Source organism: Parambassis ranga, chromosome 10 (assembly GCF_900634625.1).
Source record: "Parambassis ranga chromosome 10, fParRan2.1, whole genome shotgun sequence".
NCBI classification, from domain to species: Eukaryota; Metazoa; Chordata; class Actinopteri; family Ambassidae; genus Parambassis; species Parambassis ranga.
Genome location: NC_041031.1, coordinates 6,113,739 through 6,131,734, shown reverse-complemented (window position 1 = coordinate 6,131,734; position 17,996 = coordinate 6,113,739). Strand labels below are relative to the sequence as shown.

The following is a 17,996-nucleotide window of genomic DNA, read 5'->3' as shown; positions in this document are numbered from 1 at the left end:
AATCAACCTTCATCCAAATGACCAACAAGCTGATGTAATATTTTTTATTTAAATATTTTAGTCATTGAGCTAGTGCCATGCCTGATTTATTTGTCCTTATTTAATAACCATTTCAATTAAGCAAATCGTTCTGTGCTTAAATAATAACTGTTAAATAATGCTTTAGTTATGCATGTGTCCATACTTCTGTTGTTTTATACAAATCTTTGACAACACCCAATAAAAACCAGATTGTTGAGATTTATTAGGGAACAACAATCCATTTTTTCACCTAATTGCCTCACACAGTGCTCAGACAAAAATAGAGCAGACATGTCCAACTCCCTAAAGACAGGGACGGTGTGTGTGTGTGTGTGTGTGTTTTTCTTTCCTTGTGAACTGAACATCTTTGTTATCTGTTCCCCTGGTGGTGATTGGAGGCACGTTGTTGCTCAGGCCTCCCTCCACCTCCCTAATCTGCAATATGTTCAGTTTGGCATGTTTGCTAATATTTGATACCTCTGGGGCACCTCATACACACACACACACACACACACACACACACACACAAAGATTAGCAATATGCTCTATTTGGCAGATTGCCTCCTCATTGGTACCTTTGTCCACTTTTGCACAAACACTATACTTATTAAGAACACTGTGTGTTTCATTCATAAAAAAAAACACATTTTTTTATTTCTCTTCAATCATTGAGCACAGATCTCACACACACATACACATCTTGGCAGTCTGGTAGCGTGTGATTGCTAGTCATAGACAGACAGGTGTACTGTACCATATGTTGACTTGGTTAAAAGGTCAGGCCTCTCGTGGTCTCATTACAGTATCCAGGTAGATTTTTAAGTTTTACAAATCTCACACTTTCACTCGCAGATTAATTATATCGATGCTAAGCGTGTCTTGAAATTTTTTTTTATTTTATTTTTTTTTTTCTGCATCTCACCATTTAAAGAAAATATGTTTGTTTTCAGCAGATAGACCAAAAAAAAGATTCTGTTATGACAAGCAGCGGAGGACACATTTTAAATTGTGTGTATTTTTCACTGACAGGATCTATAAAGTGCACATTCATGCTGAATCAGCATGTCTGAACACATCACTGCATCTTTGAGGTGAACAAATAATTATGCACAAACACGTACACATTGCATGACTCAGGCTGTCTTGTGTACTGCCCTCAAAATAATTCAATATGTGTCCATGACTGAACAATATTTATATTTTAAACAAAGTGAATGACATAAGGTGGGCAATAAACCAGAAAACAAATTCATATGTTGGCTTGACAGGAGCTGCCTGGCTCCCATTAGCTGAGTTCAGTCTGGCAGGTTAGCTGTATTATAGCCAGTAATTGTTTGGATCTCAATGGATGGGCCGAACCAACACAGCCAACAGCAGCGTTTTGAAATAATGAGAACATGTTGCACAGGAGCAGCCGACATCAACCCATCTCCTGACAGCTTGTCATGATTTCCCAAGCATTTAGTCTCTCATTACACACATTTTAATGTACCAGAAGACAGACAGAAAATGCTTTGAACCCATGCGTGACATAGTGATTTGATGTTGATCAGGATGGAAATACTCATTCAAACTACATTAAAATGAGCTGCTACATTCTTTTAGGAAATTATAAGGAAAAAAACATGATCTGATAAGGTTGTGGTTAACTATGACCAGATTGTGGAGGACTTTGGCTCTGTTAAATTTCCTGCCAGGTTTGGCCTGTGTTTAAAGACAATACAAGCACTGGTCTGCAGCCCGTAGCTCCTCTCTGTGCCACTCGTGTATTAGGCTGTGGCAAAGTTTTAGCCTGTTCTCCTCAGCCAGTAAAAGTCAAGTCAAACTTTGTATGGCACATTTACAAACAATACCTCCTTTCACACAGAGACTTTTGCTGTAGTGCCACTTAGGCAACTACCCCAGTGTGCATTTAATCAGAGGTAGCATCGGTGTGTTCTGCCACTTAGCTTCTTCCTGTCACACAGCCATTGTTTCCACACTGGCTGTGCCTCCTGTCAGTTTAAAGGTGCAACAACAATGCCCATCTTTATACACCTCTCACAGAGCAGCGAGGCTCACTGAACAAGCAGCGTGAAGGAGGCTAAAGGAAATGGTGAAAGGACAGAGATCAACATGAAGAACTGCAGCATTGAGTATAGAATTAGGTATAAAATGGGATGAGGAATGTATTGGGTCAGGGATTGTATGGTTGTCTATGTTATGGTAAAACAATAAAACTCCAGTGAAACAAAAAAAACTTAATATTAATCTGACCTTTCAGTGTTATTTATCCAATCTAGCCAAAGGTCTAAGTAATTGAAATTCAGTGTCTTATCGATTTGTTTTGCAGAATGCCATCAATCATATTTTGTTCGAAAATATTATATAAAACATGAGTGTCTTCCGTACTGAACGTGAACATAAAAACTGCTAAATAATTGCAGCATGGCATCAGTTGCAAAATGGAGAAGATTTATTGCACACTCATCAGCACCCACAGAAATAGTAGGATTATTGTTACAGGTTCCTCTACTGCCACAAACTGCAGTTACTGAAAATGGCCACTTGAGGCTGGCTGCGAATGCAAGTCAATCCCCACAGACTCCAACATGAACATGACTGACTTTGCAGCAGAAACTTAATGCCATAATAATAAAGTTGTTGTTGTTTATAGCATTTTTTACACTTATATATATAATATATATAAATATATGTATTTGGATTAGCTTGGAGTTAGCCACCACTTATCAGAAGTAGCAAAGTGTGCAGAGATTTATAACTAGTTATGTATTAGACACAGTCAGGAGCAGTGTTTTCTGGGTACTGTGAGCTAGCTCTGTTGTTGTTATTTTTGTCTAAATATCACACCTTTAGATGTGGCGCTAACATTCAATGAAAATGTCAGTTGTTATTAGAGTTTCCATTTAAAATAATCATCACTCCAGTCTATTAGGATCGTAGAAAAATGCATCTGCCTTGAAGGCTACTGGATAGTAAACTCTTCGCAGCAGCCCTGAAGGCACACAAGAGACCCACAAAGCCTAAACACACAATACTACTTCTCATGCTCAGCACCAGCACGCTCAACATCAGTCTCAGACATCACAACATCCTGTCCTGCAGCTTTAGAGCCCCAGAGGTGAGGCTCGGTTTTAATGCTTATCCACTGAGACCAAATCCAGTGGGCAGTTTTTTATGGTGCTAATGCGATGTTGGAATGAACAACATGGGCTACAGCTGTGGCTTTGTTCCCTCAACATCATCATCATCATTATCCCTGTTCACCCAGAGGATGGTGAACATTGGCGCCATCAGGCAGGATGTCATGCTCTTGCCCTCCTTTTGTGTCTTTATCTGTTGTTTAAGAGTGCAGGGCCACTTCAGACATTAGTACCTTGAAGGCTGTTGATATGAATCCTAAACAGACCTGAGTCCTGATATCAGCCCCTCAATCATAGACAGAAATGATGCTGACTGTGGTGCAACAGGCAAAGTTTGTCCGCATGCATTTAGTTACTACACTCCTGAGTCATCCTGCAAAGCATTGTGGGATACTCCGTAACTGAAAAAATAGCTGAGGTAAGATGAAGTAAAGCAGTACTACATAAAACATTACAGAACGCTTGATAATTCAGAGAGCGTCTAGATGTTTACAGTCTACAGCTATAGCTATGCTAATGTAATCATATCCTTTACCCAGCTGTTGTTGTGCTAAGACCAGAGCAGATCCAATATGGCCACCAGATTGTTCATCACCCTTCAGCCTTTTATTAAAACACTTTCATAATTTGATTTAGCATAATGAATAATCTTACATTTTTGGCTCTATGCTCTCCTTGTGCCCTCTCGCCATTTTTTTTTCTGTCTCTGAGCAGATACAGATAAGTGAATATGAAACAGACATCATTATCTTTTGCAGTCCTTTACAAACATAAATCCCACACCCCCTTGGCTAAGCAAAGAATATTTCCTCAGCATGTTTTACACTCCCCCCGCTTCCAGGACACACACACACACACACAGGCAAAGAAATTCATTACACACACACACATTCACACACCATTATGGAAAGTAATCTGCAGCATTGTCATCATTTTCTCACTTTCCCACTATGGATAGCACCATATTGTTCTAGAGATATTATTTACATATTTTCTTTTCTGCTTTATAAACCAACATCTCTCTTGCAATAGAGGTGTAGGCTCCATATTCTTTTAAAACCCACTAGAATTTGTATTTTTTGTTTTGGTTTTTTATCAGAATGATGTTGGATTTACCTTATTTGTCATTAACCAGCTTGGTTATCTAACATAAGAGCAGCTCATGCTGCTTTTGGTGTGTTCTTTACTGACATGCTAGTTGCACATATACACAGTTCCATGAACGCTATAGAGCTAATACTAACCTGACATGTCCTGCTTTATACAGAAACTTATCACCAAAAACCGTACCTCTTCAGTATGTTGTTGGGTCAGTGCAAGCCTGATATATATAACAATACTCAGAGGAATGCTTTGTATTTTAGGGTAATCACTAACAAATTAGACATTATCTGTAGACATCTATTTGGGATCTAAAAATTCTAATTTTGGTTCTTTCCAAATTTAAAGACAGACAGAATGTCAATATTCATTAGCCTGGCAGTCATGAAGAACACAGGTCACTCCTTAGAAGAAGTTGGTTTCACGGACCTCCACAAATGTTATCATCATCATCATCATTCTGGCTGAGCTCCTTTCTTTATGGGGTGCCAGTCAGGAGCTAGCTATTTGAAGAATACTCTACAATAATAGAGTGTTGATCTGTATTATTATTATTCACCTTGTAGCAATAACTAAAGTTGCAAAATAGAGGACAATGGTTGGATTGGGATGTTGTGTGGAAGTCTCTGACACCTGACAAGCACCTGAATGCACGTTCATTGTGGTCAGATGGTGGTAACGATTTGTCTTTTATAATCAAAGAGAGACTTCATCAAATCATACATCTGAAGTTTAATTCAAACCTGTAGCCTCACTGTAAACTGAAATGGACACAGAGTATCATGATGACGAAAACAATGCAGCCATATTACATTATTTTCTACCAGCTTCCAGCAGTCAACATACATTGATATGCACATATACATTCACCAAGAGATGAGGATAAGATATTCAGACCATTCTTGCTGAAGAGGCATATTGTGCAGCTCACTTTATCAACACAAGCACACACTGACTGTGCACACACTCACACACATCAGCGCAGACTAAAACACTTCACCTGTGCATATTTATATTTGACAGCTCAGCCCACCTAAAGCTCGGGCCCTCTCTGCTCAGGTGCTCCGGTTCACAGATCACAGATCTGTGTGTGTGCTTCTTGAAAATAATTCAGAAACAAATTAGCCTGCCACTTCTAGTCAACAGCACAGGCACATGGACAAATCCGCACTGCCAGGTGTTGACACAGAAGATGCTAATGCTTGACATCATGAAGCCATGAAGGACTTCATGACTGATCCATACTCAGACATGAAAATCAGTGTCACAGACAGAGGCGACATAATGCACACCCCACTGAAAGAAAGACAAAGATCAGAGCCAGGGGGATGCAACCCCGTTAGTTGATCCTGATACACAACAGTCATCACCTCATCATCCAGACTGGTTTGCTGTTTTCTAATGAAAAGAATAAGGTTACAGCAAAAATGCATATGTTAACATTGTGATTCTGGGCTAACATCACCAGTACTTGAAGATTATAACTTGATTAGGTCATTCAGCTGGCAGCCAGCTCCTATGAGGTGAAATGATGTGGTTTCCCTGCCACAGAAATAAATAAAGTTTTATATTTGTCATTCAAATTAATGATTGTCGGAATGTTAAAGGTAGGTGTAGGAGATTTCATTCTGGTGCACCTTTTGTTACATTAGTGTAACTTCTCTTTACAATCCGATAGCAACTGATTAGTTTGGCAGTGTCGCTTTAAAATGAAGAATATTAAACATCTGTGGAAGCTGTAAAACGCTAAAAACATCAGCCAATCCTCTGGGATGATGATTGGGAGTGAGCTCCGAGAGAAAGGGACATGTGTTTACTTTTAAAATCTGGCATACTCTCACTGTTTTTTCAAAATCTCATACCCTACCTTTAACCCTGGAGAACGATTTGTGATTCATGAATTGAAATGTGAGGTTTTGATTTAGGCACCAGAAGCACTTCTGTGGAAGTTAGGAACAATTATTGCCGGATGTCATCTGATCATGGACGAAATCATTTTAAACCAACACAACAGTGCCACAGGAAATTTAATTCAAGTAGTTAACTGGCATAAATGCAACCTTTGAAATGTGGAATTTGCTTTAAAGGGACATTTTGTTTGTTTTATACCAAATTTAATTAGTAGCATGAGGTGGTAAGTGTGAGGTGTTGTCTGGGGCAGAAGAGATGGTGAGCGTGCTTCTTCACCATGTACAACCAAAAGTCCGGATAATAAAAGACACTTCCACAACTTTTATTCAATTTGTCCAGGTGGAAACAGCTGCCACGGGGATAATTACACCTGCCAGCATTGTTGAGATAACAGAGCATGATGAAGGTCTGTGCTTTATTAGACTGTTCATACTGCAGAGAGACATGAAGAGACAGAAGCAGGGACTCTCACATGGCACTTATCTCATTTGGAGTCTGTGCACGACACTTCTCTGAATATTTCATACACCACTTTTTATACCTGTGTAAGCACTTCCAGAGCTGTGTCTCTGAGTATGTATGACTCATCTGCTGTATGATATGATGAAAACCAACCATTCTCTAGAAACTTCTTTCAAAAGTCTTTTTTTGTTATCTCTTTGCACTTGAACACTGACAGCTGACACTGCCAACTGTAATGGTGTTACAGGACCCTCAACACTTGGAAGAATGGAGGAAAATTCAGCCCTAATACATGTGTATTTTACTGTGTGTGTGTGCTTGTCTGACACACACATACACATACTTGCCATAAAGACACACAGTCATACAACCCACAGGGATGTGGAGCGTTTGACAAGTGTCTTAAATTCTCCCGCAATGAGTTCTGGTGTATTGAACTTTCACAGTGAAGTACAGCAGTTCTCTGTCTGTAGGAAGATCCCTGACACATGCAAAAACACTAACCTCACTCTGACACAGTCGCTGATGAAACAGCTTTTACTCAAATCTCTTGAATTCCTTCTGCAAAGCTGCTTCTACTGCATGACACAGGATCATTTCTAGTATCCGTCCTTATTTTAGAGACCACTGAAGCCTGTTGGTCATGAACTTGGCCAGCACGATCACTCCCACGTGGAGTAGTCTCTTTTCAGACATGGGCACTCATTTAGAGTTTGTTTCTGGCAGTTCAAACCCACATCAAAATGTTGGTACTGCATGAACTTGTTCACACAGTAACACACTGTTTAATGAAGAGTACTTAGACGTCAGCAGCAGCAATAGGACCACTTGGAAGGAGTTCAAAACCCCTCTGTGTGTGTGTGTGTGAGTGTGTGTGTGTGTGTGTGGCCCTCATAGTGCTCTTCACAAAATGACCTCAGTAGTCGTGGGTGCAGACAGTTTGGAGGCCAGCCAGCCTAACAACTCTCTATACATACATTACAGTATCACATCAAAACCCTCTCTGAATTTTAATGTGTCACTGGGGAGAGAAAAAAAAAAGACTTAATGATCTTTAAATGATCCAAAGTGGTTGCTTACTGGTGAGCATGCAAGTCCCCAGACCTTCAGCCTAAAGAGTACAGTTGCCATGTTGTGATGTGAACATTACTTTCACCCCTTTCTCACCACAAAGTAGAGCCCACTGAGACCCACTAACATCTGCCCTGTTTAAATGACCCTGCAGTAGTCACAAGTATTTGTTGGCGCCAGTTCTGATCAGCAGACTTATATCTCTGTATATTAAGCAACTCTTTGTCATCTCAGACATGAAATCCTCCTACATTTAAGCAGCGCTTATCTGTTATCCATGCAGCTCTGATAACAGCACCATCAGTCCAAAGCCCCCAGGTAATAGAACTACTTGGCTGTAGGTTTAGTAAAATATCATAGTTTGGGTTAAATCTGACTCTCACATTGCAATAGATTATCTGACAACTTTTCCCCCAATTTAACAAGCCTCTCCACCATTATCTTGACACCGACACAAACAGCATCTTACTGTTCATTCATAAAATCCCATGTACACACCTTTAAGGGTTAATGTGCCATGAGCTGGTCTTTTTGCAGCAGTTTAATTTCTACAATACTTCAATGACCAGTTTGCTGCACATTAGCCTGCTATTTACTTACAAAATCAATATCTGTACACAAACTAGATCTGTACAACAACAACACAGCTGTATGACAAACCTGCCCATCTACACAGCTCATTGTGCTCATCAAGTGCTTTAAAAATCCAAACAATAGTGTCGCTAAGGTTGTTAAGTAAAAGTCAGTGAAGTAAATAAAGATAAATCTGCCTCATTGATTTCCATAGCTAACAGTGTTTATGATCTCTTTATGAGCAGGTGCCTTCAGTATTGATCAGCCTTTACATTCAGATCAATGCATTCTAATCCCCAGCATTGATTTTTATACGATGAATATGTATGACAATGGAATGTGTCCCTCCTCGCTTTTTTTGTGTGCTGTCTTATATATTTGAAGCACATTTTTTATAATGACAGATTAATACAACACTGATGAGCAAGAGTATTTAATAGAATGCATGTCTGAGACGTGTTTCTGTTATAAGGTAAAAGTTTGAATAATTACCCATCGTGCATCACAGCAAGGGTGACACTCGGCCAGGGGACAGAATCCATTGATCATTTTGTGTGTGTGTGTGTCTTTATCACGGTGTGTTTGTGTGGGTGATATGCTTACTTTGTTCTTCGGCAGCCACCTCTGTCCTCATTAGGTTTCTGTAAGGGTGTATTATTCACTTTGTGGCAACAAAAAGCCTGTTTAAGGACAAAAAGCCAGTGCCCATAATCATTACAATTGAGTATTAATAGCATATGTTTAGTGTAACGTTTTCACCTAAAGGAGGGATTTGTGAGTGTGGTAGACAGAGGAAATATGGACACTGTTATTATCTCCCAATTTGCTGTGGTGTTTGTTTTCAGGCAGCCGCTGGAAACAATTAAAATATGTGAACCAAACTTCAGGAAGAGGTCATTGAAATCCTGTCAGTTTCTTTAAAGCTGACAATTTTTGCACTTTTTTTTCGCAAGGCAACAAGAGTTGAGCATTTACAGTGTTTAACTAAGATGAAGAGGTGGAAATTTGCTGCCTATAAGTCATTCAATGACAAGCTCAGGAAATGATGGGACATTCAGTTCAGACATTTCACAGTTTAATGATGGCAGATGAAGATGTGTGCACACACAACGAGGTGGTATGTAAATGTACAGTTTAATGACTGAGTGTGACCTCGCTGATGACAGTGTGTGTGTGTGTAGAAAGAGTCTTTGTCACTGTCTAGACCATTATGAATGTTCATTTACTCCATCTCTTTCTGCCCCTGTTAATGTCTATGTGTATAAATGAAAAATGCATTAATGACTGAATATGGCCTAGACAGCGACAGTGCATTGACTGATGACGGAATGAACAAGCTCATTATTAAAGGTCTTATCACCTCTCAGCAGACGCAGTAACACACACATACACACACACCTCACTTCTCCTTCAATGTCATATATGCAATTGTCATCATAATCAACACTTTGGACCAAGCTCACCTTTTTGAAAAGTTGTACAAGGACCTTTGTAGGTCAAGGTTGCCTCAAGTACCAGCTGATATGCTGTTCCTTTGATTAGATACACACAAGGTAAAGTACGCATATATGGTAATAAATGTACAAAGAAAGTAGTATTAATTTAAATGACAGTGGTAACGGAAGAAGTAGTGCCTTCAGGTGTGCTAAACCACCAGTTTAGTTACATAACATAAACCAACACCTGGGTTTATGTTGTAAAAATCTGAAACTGTTGTATTGTACTCACTCACTTAAAGAGGGCACAGGAGGATGTTGATGCCTATCTGCTGTGCATGGAAACCCGTCTTAGTGTGGAAACACCTGTGGCTTCAGCAGCTTTCTAATGGGCATAGAAACCATGAACTTAGCCTTGTGTGTGTCAAAGGCTGATTGCCAATAATTCCAAAAAATGTTTAATTTGTGGCCATGCAAGGTTTATAAAGTCTGCCAAATGTCCAGTGTCTGGAAGTGCGTACAATGGAAGTGACGTTCAGCCAGCAGAATGGGGCTCATCTTCTTGTTTTTCTTGCTGTTTGCACATGTTTAGACACCAATACTATTAGCTTAATGCATTTCTTGACAGTTATTCTGCCTGCTCAATGTGAGCTTTTGTAAGAGAGAGAGAGAGAGAGAGAGCCCTTCAGCGTACAGGTAGTAGAAAGATAATTAGCTAAATCTCCATAGGTGGTGGAGCCCCCTCCAGCCCCTATGCTAGAAATAGTGTGTGTTTCTTCCATGCTGTCGGTGGGACCAGCAGCAGTTAGGTGAGAGTCCCTTAACTGATTTGAATTAACTAATTAGAATCACTAACAATATATACACTGCTTCTCTGAGGTGGCTAATACACAAAATGGTGTTGCCAGCTGTGCCCACATAATATGTATCCATATGCTGCTCTTCCTCTTAGTTTTTGAGATTCTTTTTTTTCTTGTTCTTTTTGCTGCTCTCAGAGTTCTCTGGTATCACTTTACAACTGGCCGTGGGTGTTTTTACAGCTAACGATATGAAGAGAGATCTCTGAGGCCGCAGTCAAATGGATTTTTCATTGTTACACACAGAAGAGCATTTCACCTGCTATTCAGACTCATCAGCAGGCTTGAATTGCACTTACTGCAATAATAGAATTTCTATCCGATGAAATTAGATTTTAAATAAGCTGATGCATTTGCTGATATTTCTGAAAGAGAGGTTGTGCTGATGAATGGAAGACGTGCACTGCAGGACTCTAAATAACGGAGTTCTTGTGCAAATACAGGTATCATCAGAGCTTTGTTTGGCATCATGTTTACCTGTTTTCTAAATCAAGTGAAATCAATCCGTGAGCTTAAGGTCAGTTTTTGGTCCACATATGCTCCACAAATGTGTGTGTATACGTGTGTGTGTGTGTGTGTGTGACTTTTAGGCCTACATGTATAAGAGCAGAGGGCACGTGTCGGTATAACAGGCGACCACAGTTGGGACTCACACATTGCCAGTCATGGTCTGCAGCAGCTAGTTTTATTTGGATGAAGCTGCACAAATAGGAAGCTTTGGGTCACACATGGACCGTAGAGTGCTGGATACAAACATCCAGAAAAAAAAAAACAAAAGAATTAGTTTTACTACATTTTGGCATAAGGGAAGCATTTTTCCCCTGTTTTCTCAGGTTGCACAGAATTCATAAAAGTCCATCTGTTCAGCAGCATAAAAAAAATCAATAGGCTCAAATACCATGATATACCTTTTAAAGCTGTAACATTGTCAGTATATAAACCCTGAGAAACAGAGATCTACCAAGGACAAATGTTAAAATAGATTTTAAGATTTTTGCCTAGGGGCAACACACTTAGTTCCATCATTTCTCTCAACCATACACAACAAAACCCCCTGATGTAAACACAATAAATGCTTTTGTGTACATCAGGGGATATATCTTTACAGTTTTTCTCAATTGTTTACACACGTTTTCTGAAAGCATGCCTCATATTCTCAGAACTCTACACACAAATCCAAAATAACACACTATGGGCAAAACCCCTCAATTCTCCTGCAAAATGAAACATTACATTCTAAACAATTTAATTCATTCTAAAAAGTTATTTTTTCTCAAAATGGGTTTATGTTTTCAAATGACACACACAAACCATCATATGATACATACAGACATACATACACAAATGTGTTATAAAATATTTGAGAACATTGTTTTTATACTCGGAACACACAAATACACGGTAACATTTTATTTTATTTTTCCCACAAAAACAATGTACTTAGTGTACATCACATTCCCAACCAACACAAAGTTGCACATTGTACACTATATACAAAACAACAGAAGAATTTACTGTATACACCTACAGTACCAAAAAAAAAATAATGCTGCATCCTCCCTTCTGTTGCGGTCTGGCCACAGCACCTTGTCCACATCACAAGCAATGTTTTCCCTGACCAAGAAGCGGGGGAAATATCCCCTAGCATGGCGAATCCAGCCATGAAAAGCATCAGCTGCCATATCTCCACATGCGTCCTCCATAGCTTGGAGAAGAGGTATACGCATTTGTGGATTTCGGTCATACACTTTCCATCTCCAGGCAGAAAAAAAATCCTCGATAGGCTTGAGGAATGGAGAATATGGATATACAACTAAAAAGCATGCGTGGGCAGTGAACCAGTTACGAACCAGAGCAGCCCTGTGGAAACTGACGTTTTCCCAAATGACAACGTACCTGAGCTGCTCTGGGCCATCTACCTGATCTGGTGGAATGAGTGTGTTGTGTCCAGGAATGTGATCAGATGGGTGGTGTTGTAGGGGCCAAGGGTAGCTACTATACTACTGTACTCACTGAGTACTGTATTGATATGCAGTACTGCCATTTTCTAGTGAGAGTACACACACCAATCCATTGCTCCAAAACAGAAGAGCTCACCTGTTGCCCGTTTATGCTAAATGGGTGTTTGCCCTTGTGATGGGACAGTGTGCATATTTGAATGGCAAACAAGATATGTTCTGCATGAAAATTGTGCCAAAAGCAGAGAATTGTGTGTACTGTTTTGAAAAAAAGTGTGTTTTAGAACTGCAATGTGAGTGTAAAGTAGGAATTGTGCTTGTAGTTTAGCAGAATTGGTTCAGGGGGTTGGTAAATGAGTTACATGTTGTGGTCATTGTGTCTCAAGTACCAGAAATTGTGTGTAAACAATCGAGAAAAACTGTAAAGACATAGCATTTGAACTTTAAATTCATTCACCTGGTACCTGCCACATCTCAGCTCATCAAGCGTTCTTTTTTCTCCTGCAACGTCCTCCCTTCTCTCCAGAGCCCTTCATGTTTAATTTATGCTTTTAATCACTCAGCTCAATGTGCAGAGTTTGGGGCAGAGCACTTGTTTCCTCCATCAGAGTGTCCCTCTGGTGCGGCGCTGTTCCGGACCAGATGGTATCTGTGATAAGGATCTACAATGCATATGCATCCCCCAACTCAGCACTTGCACTAGGGTCACATTAAAGTCCATCGATCTCTCTCTCTCCCTCTCTCTCTCTCTCTCTCTCACACACATGCACACACGCATACAAAGGGCTATATCCTCGTGTGAGGGCTCTCCCCGAGGAGTTTCTTCATCATAACGTTTCTCTGGGTCAAATGTTGAACTAGGATTTTAAAACCTTTTCATCAGTGCGCTCTGTTGACTGCTTGTTGTTAGCATCTCATAATGAGACACAGAGCTAATGAAATCATGACTGAGATCTCAGTGTGTTAAACTGTCAACACTTCGGATGTAACTGCCACCTCCATCATTAAAAGAAGTTATTCCAGCATAATATGCATCTGAATATGCAAGCGTCACTCGCACATTATGAATTTCACACTACTGTATACACGTACAAGCACACACCCACCAAAAACATCCATTTAGAGAACATGGATGATGCACAAATAAAAAAAGAGATTATATAGAAGCAAGATTATTATAATTAACAGTTTCTCTCAGCTGCTTATAATAACAAAAAGCATATTTTACGCAATTTTTGCTCATGCATTCCAGAGTGACCAATAAACAAGTCAGATCAAAGTGGTCTTTCCCACTAATAAAACCCGTCTCAGTGTGAATAGGGCAAGTCTGAATGTATCAGCACTAAACATAAATGTCTTCCACTTCTCTACTCAGACATTTTGTAATTCCACGAAAGGTCAATTCAATTTGATATACAGAATACAGTATCTGATCATGCACACTGAGCAGCAGCAAATGTACAAATTTACCACTGCAGTCTTTAGTGAACAGGACGACCGACTGTCTGCTTATATAAGTGCAGTTGTGAGGTCGAGACTGTTTGATGCTTCTTTACATTTTTCTTCCAACAACTTCAAAAATAGTAAATACTTTAATACACCATCACAGTCATTGACAGCTGTAGAGGCATTTTTTGTGAATAAGACGAGCAATTTGTAAATCTAATCAGTTATAAACACAATCCTGTGCCTGGTTGCTGAGTATGACATGCAACATTAAGCTCACCCAGGTTTAACCTCCTTTCATTCAAAGCATACTGATCAACATTGACAATAATTATTAAAAAAATGACTCTCATGTGAGATTTGCAAACTCTCCCCATGGTCAGATGAAGCAGAGAACATTTCTCTGCACAGCAAGCCGCAAAAGGTCAAAAATAAAGTGATGTTTGAAATGCTGAGGTCAGCCCATTTGTAGTAGAAAACACAACAGGCCGGACAGTGGGAATAACTAACAGGGCCATATAAATGAGAATATTGTTTTAAATGTTAACAAACGTCTTCTTGTGTAAGTTTCCCCTGGTTTGAATCTTGCTGTCTAGAGATTTCAAAATAGAATAAAAGGTCACATTTGGTTTGACACACAAAACTGTATTCAGTCTGTCTATGGAGATAAAGACTGCAAGGAAACTGTTTGTTTTAATCTACTTAGAGCACATGGGGAGCTGGAATTATCAGATCAGAACGAGTCAGATAGCGTCAAAGTCTCCTTAAACTGCACACAACTTACTCAAATGACTTTCAAACGTTCTGCTGCTCACATACATTCATAACTGATAACATGCATGCACACACACACACACACACACACACACACAGAGAGAGCTACCTTGATTCTCATGAAAATGTCAGATTTACATCTCCTGTACTGATTGCAGAAGAAGATGAGCTCTAAAACAAACTTTGACTACTCCATCTAAGGTCTGACTCGTGATTATTTCTTGGCCTGACCCAATGTACTGGACTGCAATGAAGTGCATATCTGGAAAAGGTCAAACTTTATTTGAAACCTAAAGTGCAGATGAAGCTGCACTGCTGCAATCTGAGTCTTTATAATGCTGGCTTGGTAATTCTTTTTCTTTTTTTTGCTCAGTGTCCACAATTAGACAGTTTCCAGTTTGTCGCCAGTAACATACTGTTTACACCGATTAAGTGGTGTGGTCAGTGGCAATGAATGTGTATATATGTAACCAATACAATACAAAGATGACGTAACACAAAAATTAATCTCCTAGTTGTGATTAAACTGTGATTTACTTGTTTCTCAAGTAGAAGTGTTTCAACAGTGGCTTTACTAAATGTTGCTAAAGTCTCTTAAATTGCATTCAGTTTTTATTTATGCATGATTTAAGTAATGGCTGCATGGCTGAGACTGGCTGGACCCATGCAACAAACAGCCGAAAGGAGAACGGCTCTTTGTGTGTTACATGTGTGTGCAGTGCAACTTTCTAATGGCTCAAGAAGCAGCGAGTTTGGTATATTACAGTTTACTGGGACATTAATTATGTTGACATTTAATGATTAAATTATTAGCAGTAATCAATTAGTCAGAAATGAGTCATCAGTAAGTGAGTCATTTTCTATGTTGTTTTTGGACCGTTTCAGACATGAATATGTATGAATGTATGAACACTGCATGTCAGGGATTGACATACAGACATATTAATATTAAATGAATGTTAAAAAAACAACAAAACATATTTTTACATACTTATTAGTTGCAGCATTGTTTACATTTAAATAAAGTCATTCTGCTAACATCCAGAGCCTTTCTATGTATAACAACATTGGCTGAAAAGATAGTAACCTCAAGCAGCACATGTAGAATTAAATTCCATTTTATTAGTTTATTCTGCACTCACTGCTTCAATTTTTTCTCTTTGCACATCTCCATTTCAGTGTTGACACAGTCATAAAACATGACAATGAACTACAAAATCTCCATGTTGCTGCGCTGCTGCTTGAATAACTTTTGTCTCTGCCAAGCCACGGCTTTACATAATATTCAAAGCCCCTGAAACACAAAGCCTCAGACACTAAAGAGACTTTTAGTTCCTGAAATCAGTCTCTCTGAATCACTTCTTCTTGGCACTGTGTGGTTCAAATCAGCGTCTAACCTATCAGCAGTTTCTGTGCACACTCATACCCAGAGACACTTTCTACATCAGCAGTGCCTTGTAATTTTCTCCTGTGTTCAATAAAGCTTAGAGCTAATAGTAAACAGCAACCCTATCAGCAGAGTTCAGCAGAGTTAGGGTCTGGGGACAGGGGGCAGTGTGCCCGAAAGTTTTCCATGAAGGCAGGAGGCAGCAGGTGTGAGGGCTGAGAGTTATCCTCAACAATGCTGATGGCTCATTGAGTGAGGCGGGTGTGGAAAATGTGATGGAGAGCAGAAGGGCACCGATGATCTTGTGTGTCCTTCCTGGGATGGTAATGCACTGATAATGGTCATTGAAGAGAATGATACCACATAATATTAATGTCCGCTTCTGATTGGTCAGTCACAGAAGTCACAGTTGTTTCTGAAGAACAAACCAGTGGTATGTAGAGCTGACCATCATTATGGACTGTGCTCTGATCATTGGAATGATCCCATTCAACCCTGTAAAATAAGTCAATTAAAATCAATTTTAAATCAACACAAATTGTTGGTTTATTTGGATAAAGCGCTCCAAGGATTGTGGGATGACCAGCCTGCTAACAGCCACTAAGCGGGATGAAAACACAACTGATAATAGCCATTGACTGATAACATGTGCTAATGGCTATGAATAGGAGAACAACAACTGGGCGGTGACAGACCGGAACTGAGATGATAGCTAGGTAGGTATTCAGGTAGATAAGGACTCTACTGACAGTCCGGCACTCAGGCATCCAAAGTAGGTACTGGAAGGTCGCTGGGCACAATTTATACCTTACAACAAGTACAGCAGGCTAATGTGTCACTTGATAAATACATAGATATATGTAGGAGAGACACTACTTAATCACTGTGACACAACTCCTACTGTGCCTCCTTCTCACTTTGGCACAGTCAAGTTCACAATGAGTCAGGTGAAGGTAAATATACCTGTGTACACACAACAGCACTCACACGTGTCCCACAGTATGTTAGCTCCGTCATGACATTTAAAGATTTTTAAGACAATGAAGAACAAAGTAATGCTTACTGGGAGTTTTTTTACTATGAGGAAAGAGTGACAATGCAGAAAGGAAAGAAAGGGAGGAGGTAAGAGGTGAGGACGGAGGACAGAAGAGGAGAGGAGTAGGTCTAGGTGAAGGGTTGTCTCATTAATCTTAAAAGGGCGCAGCCGAACCTTCAGAATGCAAATGAAACTATCAGTCTTGTCAGAGAAACAGATAAAGAGGTAGAATGATAGAGAGATTGGCAGGGTTATTGGGAAAAGTGACAAAAGGTAAAACATACAGGGAAAAGAAAAGAAAAGAAAAGAAAAGAAAAGAAAAGAAAAGAAAAGAAAAGAAAAGAAAAGAAAAGAAAAGAAAAGAAAAGAAAAGAAAAGAAAAAAACCAGACAAAATGTTCCCGTCACTTTGAAAAAGTCCAAAGTAAAGATGTACTTTCAGTAAAAGTCAGAGTAATTAAAGAGCTTCAGAGGCAGAAACACCTCCTCACCTCTTGTTCAGCTTTGTTGGTGCTATTTATTTGTCAGTGTATTCTGTCAGTGTTTGATAGACATATAAAACACAGACAACCATTATTAGTAATAATACTGAACTTTGAAGAATACTGACTCATCTTTGTCTGAACATAGATTGCTGCACTTTCCTTCCACGTAACAATACTTTTTCACATTTAATGGCTGAAACTTTGATCTTGCTGCTCGAGCATGTCTCCTTTAGACTGTATATAAAGATGGATGACATGACAGTTTACCAAAAGTGACCCTAAAACACCTCAGTTCCCCCCAGTGGCTGTGTGCAGTATTGGACAGTGGATGGGACA

At 39.5% G+C, this 17,996-nt stretch overlaps 1 protein-coding gene across 1 annotated transcript in view; it reads left to right on the top strand.

Annotated features, from left to right (window-relative positions):
- Positions 1-17,996, top strand: part of il1rapl2 (interleukin 1 receptor accessory protein-like 2) — a 155,130-nt gene that overhangs the window by 91,452 nt on the left and 45,682 nt on the right. The gene's annotated exons all lie outside the window — the stretch shown is intronic.